General features: G+C 53.6%; 1 pseudogene; it reads right to left on the bottom strand.

Moving 5' to 3' along the window:
- Window positions 1-5,359: 5,359 nt before the first annotated feature.
- LOC129007606 (putative uncharacterized protein DDB_G0291608) lies at window positions 5,360-6,629 on the bottom strand (annotated as a pseudogene).
- Window positions 6,630-7,021: the final 392 nt, after the last annotated feature.

Raw genomic sequence — 7,021 nt, 5'->3', positions numbered from 1 at the left:
CGCAGGGTTCCACTGAGTTCCATCAGTAGAAGTTGTTGTTAAAGTGTGTTGTATTATTCGCAGGGCCCCACTGAGTTCTATCAGTAGAAGTTGTTGTTAAAGTGTGTTGTGTTAGTCACAGGGCTCCACTGAGTTCCATCAGTAGAAGTTGTTAAAGTGTGTTGTATTATTCCCAGGGCCGCATTGAGTTCTATCAGTAGAAGTTGTTGTTAAAGTGTGTTGTATTGTTCACAGTGCTCCACTGAGTTCCATCAGGAGAAGTTGTTAAAGTGTGTTGTATTATTCACAGGGCCCCAGTGAGTTCCATCAGTAGAAGTTGTTGTTAAAGTGTATTGTATTATTCACAGGGCCCCAGTGAGTTCCATCAGTAGAAGTTGTTGTTAAAGTGTGTTGTATTATTCACAGGGCCGCATTGAGTTCCATCAGTAGAAGTTGTTGTTAAAGGGCATTGTACTATTTCTGTCCCACACATTCTTGAAATTGTTGCTGCTTGGTAACAAGAAGCCTCGTGTGCAACTGCACGTGGAAAGCCTGAAGCTCTTTGTGGGTTGTCCCCGTGTTTTCCTCCCGCCCTGACCTGTCCCCAGCGGTCTCCTGCCCAGTGCTCTCTCCATCCCCTTCACGCTGAAAGCCTCACTCTTCAGGCTCTTTTTGAAGACTGGAGGGAGACGTGGCCTCCATAGGGACTGGAATTGGAGGCACAAGATGTGCTTCCTGTGATACTTTTCACAACCTGGGGGATGACATTGATTTTCCATGGGTAGGTCAGGCCCAGCTTGCAAGTGGTCATCAGTCAGCCGTATGTGTGCATGTGGACAACCGCTCATCATGGACAGTGAGTCCAGCCCAGGCCACGGGTCCTGTGTCCCTGCACTGCCACTCCTTCACGTCTCCGTGGTGCTCACGCAGAATCGTGTCTGCTACCGCATTTCTCCTTCTCTCTCTTTCTCCTTTCTTTCTTTCTTTCTTTCTTTCTCTTTCTTTCTTTCTTTCTCTCTCTGCTGCTGCATTTCTCCTTCTCTCTTTCTCCTTTCTTTCTTTCTCTTTCTTTCTTTTTCTCTCTCTCTCTCCCTCCTTCCCTCCCTCCTTTTCTTTTCCTTCTTCTTCTTCGTCTTCATCTTTGTCTTCGTCTTCTTTTCTTCTTCTTCCTTTTTTTTTTTTATTTTTTGAGAAGCAGTTTCACTCTGTCACCTGGGCTGGAGTGCAATGGTGCAATCTTGGCTCGCTGCAACCTCCACCTCCCTGGTTCAAGCGATTCTCCTGCCTCAGTCTCCTGAGTAGTCGAGATTACAGGCGAGAGCCACCATGCCCAGCTAATTTTTATATTTTTAGTGCAGACATGGTTTCACCATGTTAGTTGGGCTGGTTTCGAACTCCTGACCTCAAGTTATCAGGCTGCCTCAGCCTCCCAAAGTACTGGGATTACAGGCATGTGCCACCACATTTGGCTACTTTTTGTATTTTTAGTAGAGATGGGGTTTCACCATGTTGGCCAGGCTGGTCTTGATCTCCTAACCTCAGGTGATCTGCCCTTCTCGGCTTCCTAAGGTGCTGGGATTACAGACGTGAGCCACTGTGCCCAGCCACCTCTGCATTTCTTTACATGCAAACTTACTCATTTTGGATACATGTGTCATAGCCAGCATTCCATCTTCCAGTGTAGCTGTGCCTAGTTTTCATCTTGAGAAATGCATAAAGTTTTAGTATTAATTGGTTTCCTTTTACTTCCTCTTTATGTAACAGTTGGGGCTTTGGATAGATTTTGTTAAACTTACATGTGTAGGTTGTTTATATTATTTATAAGTTTTATTTCAATGCATTAAAAAGGTGTTACAAAATCTTATGCTGGCAGAGTGTAGTGGCTCACGCCTGTAATCCCAGCACTTTAGGAGGCTGAGGCAGGAGGATCACTTGAGCTCAGGGGTTTAGGACCAGTGTAGGCAACAGAGTGAGAGCCTGGTCTCCATTAAAAATTTTTAGAATTAGCCAGGTGTGGTGGTGCACTCCTGTAGTCCAAGCTACTGGGAGGCTGAGGCAGCAGGATCGTTTGAACCCAGGAGGTTGAGGCTGCCGTGAACTATAATCACACCACTGCACTCTAGCCTGGGCAACATAGCAAGACCTTATCTAAAAAAAATAATTACAAAATACTCATACTTATGAAAGGGAGTTCTTGGGCCTGATCAAGGAGGCTCAGCTTCAGATTAATGGGAATTACAGAAGGATAAAAAGTGGAAAATGGAGAGGAGAGTATCCAAGAAATTATGTAAGAAAAAAGCCCCAATGGCAAAGGTTGCGAGCCTCCACACGAGAGGGGCTGCAGCGCAACCAATGAAAGTGAATGGAATGGGCCTCCGTCATGAAATGTCTACACATCAGGAGCAAAGAGAGGGCCCCAAGCTTCCAGACAGAGAACACAGGCCCCACACAACAGGAGGCTGGGAAGAATTTTCATTGGATTTCACAACAGCAGCACTGGTTGTTGGAACTGGAAATGGTTTCAGCCTCCAATTTCAAGTCACTACAAAGGCAGAAAGGATAGAGTAATGCATGCAAGAGCTTGCCTGTTCCTTCCCAGGCTCACTTAGGACGCTACATGGGGTGGGGTCTGGGGTGCGGTCCGGGGCGGGGAGTTGCTTAGTCAACTAAAGGCGTAAAACAAGAAGGAAGAAGGCCCAGGCTCCAAGAAGGAGGGGGCTCAGCCCAGGAGAGGTGAAGACTGAGACCTGGGTTGACAGCTGTGTGTGGGTCCAATCAGATCTACGCAGTTTGGATCAGGAAGACAGGGACTCTAGGAAAAAGAGGTCCCAAGAAAACAGGGTGTTCAGGGACAGATTCATCACCCAGAATCTCCTGAAGAAGCAGATTGTCTAATTGCCAATTGGCTAATCGCCGCCTCCCACTTGAGCCCTGCGATCACTGTGCATGGGGCCAGACAGGAGCCTTGGTGCCTGGCGACTCTCCTGGCAGAGAAGAGACAGTGAAACCCTGGGAGAATCAAGGCTCAGGGAGAACAAATGATAAAAGTGAAAAAACAAAGCCAACCTAAGCTTCTGAAGAAGGAGGCTAAGAAGGAACTATCACCTGCATGGGCAGCTGGGCTCCACAGAGAACAATGTTCACACAAACATTCCAATGGTGGGAACGGTGGTTTCACAAAACACACACAGGGAGCGTATTTGGAGGACACGAAAGACGTGTGTAGGAGAGGTGAGCCCACATACATCACAACAGAAAGTAAAGACCTATGCTCTCGAAATGATACGCCAAGAGCCTGCAGGACTGGCACCTACGGAAAGCCTCGCCAGTAACTGCAGAAGGCGCGTGGTTATACACACGCCCATCCCCTGCATGAGGCTGGGCTGAGCAAGGTGAAGCAATTATAAGCCGCTTGGCATTATTTGACTTTTTAAATATATACACACAACATTTGGTGAAATTTGTTTAAATTATATGCGAATAAAATGTTGAGAGACTGAATATATCAACTGACAGTGCCCGATGCAGGTGGCGTGGCTGACCCCTTGCCAGAGCAAGCTCCGGGTAAACAGCCTCCGCGCGTTCCTGTTAGGCAGCCTTCATTCATTTCCACATTGCGAACTGATCATGCTGCAAGGAACACATTGAGTGACATGTATGTGTTCCCGCGCACACGGGCGTCATCATTAGCACACTGGTGTTCTCTAAGATGGAAGAACAAGAGGTGCGGGTCCAGAGCCCCGAAGGAACATGCAGCAACCAGAAGCAGCGGGGGCTGGCGCTGGGACCCCTCACAACCATTCCCTCTGTGCCAGCACAGCGGCTGCCTATCCAGGGAGTGAGCGGCGTGTTAGATCCTGGAAAGAGGCAGTGGAGTTTTGGGGCCCAGGAATGAACTTTCCATCTTCCGAGGGTGGGAGGAGGGAGAAGCCCTATTCCTTTTGTCCTCTCCTGGGGTTCCCTCTCCTGGGGTTCCCTCTCCAGTCTCAGCCTGAGCCCCCCTCACCCTTTCAGAACTACCCTCACCCCACACCTTGTTCCGGCCCAAGACCTCACGGCTCCCTGCTGGACGGAGCTGGGCCCTCCTGAGCAGGAGCTGGCTTCCTAACTCCAGACCCCTCCTTCCTACACTTCCTCCTCCCCCAGTGCTTCCAGGCCAGGATGAGCTTGCAAAGAACATTGCCTGACTCTCACAGATCGCGGACACAGACCGCAGGACACTAGTGGACCCACAAAAGCCCCAAAGTTTCTGCCACCTGACCAGGGCCTGCCCCCCCTTGCCCACCACCCCCAAGGGGCAGTGGCTCCTGCAGGGAGGCCACCTGGAACCCGAAGCTCTGTTCACAAGGGACCCACCTTGTTGAACAGAGACGGACACCAAGGGTGACTCCAGGGCGTCTTGTGCTTGGCTGACCGATGCCCTCCTGGCCCCATATCCAGGCTCCTGGGTCCTGTGGATGTAAGGGGCCTTGGCAAACGTGATTGTGTCTAGGATCCTGAGATGGGAAAGATATCCCAGACTCCAGGACGGGGCCTGAGTGTGACCTCAGCGTCCTGGTAAGAGGGAGGCCGGAGGAACCTGACTGCAGAAGAGAGGCCTGGAGCGCAGGAGACAGCCCTGTGGCTGCGGAGGCAGAGGCTGGGCCATGCGGCCACAGCCAAGGAACAGCCAGGGAACACCCGGAGCCCAGAAGCTGGACGAGGCAGAAAGAAGCCTCCCGAGAGCCTTTGGCGGGAGCTCAGCCTGCAGACACCCAGGTGTCTGTCCTCTGTAATTGTGAGAGAACTAATTCCTCTTGTCTGAGCCCCCAGTTTGTGGTCATTTGTCACGGGAGCCCCAGGACGGGGACACAGGTTTCACCCCTGCCTCTGGCTCCCTCCTTTTCTGACATCCTGCAAAGGTCTCTCTCAACAGTGTCGGAAGAGTAACCCAGCCAGCTCTGCCTTTCTGAACGAGTGTGTCGGGCCCCTCCCAGCCCCATCACCCTGCACATGCGTGACCTCGAATTTGATGCAGCCTCAGGCGTGAGGCCCTGCAAGCAGCTCCTGGCAGCTGCTCAGCTGGGGAGCCCCCAAGGAGGGAGGAGTTGATCCCAGCTTCCTGCCCTAAGAGCTGCGAAAGCTACGAGGTCCTGCACGCCCCTCCTGGCCAAGCTCTCCGGGTCTCTTGGTGGCTGTTCAGAGGCATTTCCCTGATGGCCAGGAGTCGTGTGAGGACAACCACTGGGGAAGGGGATGTGTGGCAGGTCCACTGGCCCCTGGGGGCCCCAGTCAGTCTCTTCTATGATACACGGGTGTGGCATGCGCCAGTCAGAGTAGAGATGCAGAGCCAGAAGTAAAACTGCAAAACACAATAAACAGAACGTGATTGTTTCTAGTTTCAAGAAAGCAAGCAAAATCTCCCTGGGAAAATGGCACAAACAGGAACCAGGAAGTGACCATGTGCCCAGCTTCACACCTGACCCTGGGCAGGGATATAAAGGGCCCAGGCTCAGGGGGCTCCACACCTGCACCTCCCTCTCACCTGCTCCTCTACCTGCTCCACCCTCAACCCACCAGAACCATGGGCTGCTGTGGCTGCTCTGGAGGCACTGGCTCCGGCTGTGGGGGCTGTGGTTCTGGCTGTGGAGGCTGCAGCTCCGGCTGTGGAGGCTGCAGCTCCGGCTGTGGGGGCTGTGGCTCCGGCTGTGGGGGCTGTGGCTCCGGCTGTGGGGGCTGTGGCTCCAGCTGTGGGGGCTGTGACTCCGGCTGTGGGGGGTGTGGCTCCGGCTGTGGGGGCTGTGGCTCTGGCTGTGGGGGCTGTGGCTCTGGCTGTGGGGGCTGTGGCTCTGGCTGTGGGGGCTGTGGTTCTGGCTGTGGGGGCTGTGGTTCTGGCTGTGGGGGCTGTGGCTCCGGCTGTGGAGGATGTGGCGGATGTGGCTCCGGCTGTGGGGGATGTGGCTCCAGCTGCTGTGTGCCCATCTGCTGCTGCAAGCCCGTGTGCTCCTGTGTGCCAGCCTGTTCCTGCTCCAGCTGTGGCTCCTGTGGGGGTTCCAAGGGGGGCTGTGACTCCTGTGGGGGTTCCAAGGGGAGCTGTGGCTCTTGTGGGGGCTCCAAGGGGGGCTGTGGCTCTTGTGGGGGCTCCAAGGGGGGCTGTGGCTCCAGCTGTGGGGGCAGTGGCTCCAGCTGTGGGGGCTGTGGCTCCAGCTGCTGTGTGCCCATCTGCTGCTGCAAGCCCGTGAGCTGCTGTGTGCCAGCCTGTTCCTGCTCCAGTTGTGGCTCTTATGGGGGCTCCAAAGGGGGCTGTGGCTCCTGTAGCTGCTGCCAGTCCAGCTGCTGTAAGCCCTGCTGCTGTTCTTCAGGCTGTGGGTCATCCTGCTACCAATCCAGCTGCTGCAAGCCCTGCTGCTCCCAGTCCAGCTGCTGTGTCCCTGTATGCTGCCAGTGTAAGATTTGATGCTTGGCCCCAGGTGTCAGATGAAGGCCATCCTGTATCCCAGACCTGTGACGCAGTTTTTAGCTGTGTCTCTCTGAAATATGACAGTCCCTGGAATCAGAAACAGAGATCCGCTGGTTATTCCACGTCTTTGCCCTAAAAATCCACTCACCCTGTCCTCCGCATCATCACCCCACTGGAAATCCTGGGGTGAGCCATTTCCTCTGCTGCTCATCACAAAGTTCACCCCGCTTGCTGGGGCCAAACTGTCCTGCCCTTCCCTTCTTCCTCAGAGAGCTTCCCTCCCCTGCCCTGCGCCCTGGCCAGTGCTGGAGCTCAGGGAGGCCCAGGAGACAGCAGAACTCAGCCATGGCCAGATCTGTGTTCTCTCCCGTGGACCCCACTCTCCCACTGAGAAGCTCACTTTGTTATGCGTTACCTGCTAAAGTCCAGCTGGACCCTTATCCTCTAAATAAACACCCACCCCCAGCCTGCGTCTCCTTGGGTTCTTTCTGTGCCACGTCTTTCTACAGAGCCCGGCTTCCTTCTGAGCATGGGCTCCTTTCTTGACATGAAAGCAGTGGGTGCTGGGCCCTTGTGGATAGAGTTCGGATCCGGAATTGCCAC

This window comes from Pongo pygmaeus, chromosome 9, assembly GCF_028885625.2.
Source record: "Pongo pygmaeus isolate AG05252 chromosome 9, NHGRI_mPonPyg2-v2.0_pri, whole genome shotgun sequence".
NCBI lineage: Eukaryota > Metazoa > Chordata > Mammalia > Primates > Hominidae > Pongo > Pongo pygmaeus.
Note: the sequence above shows the minus strand (reverse complement) of the source record. Positions and strands in the feature narration are given on the sequence as shown.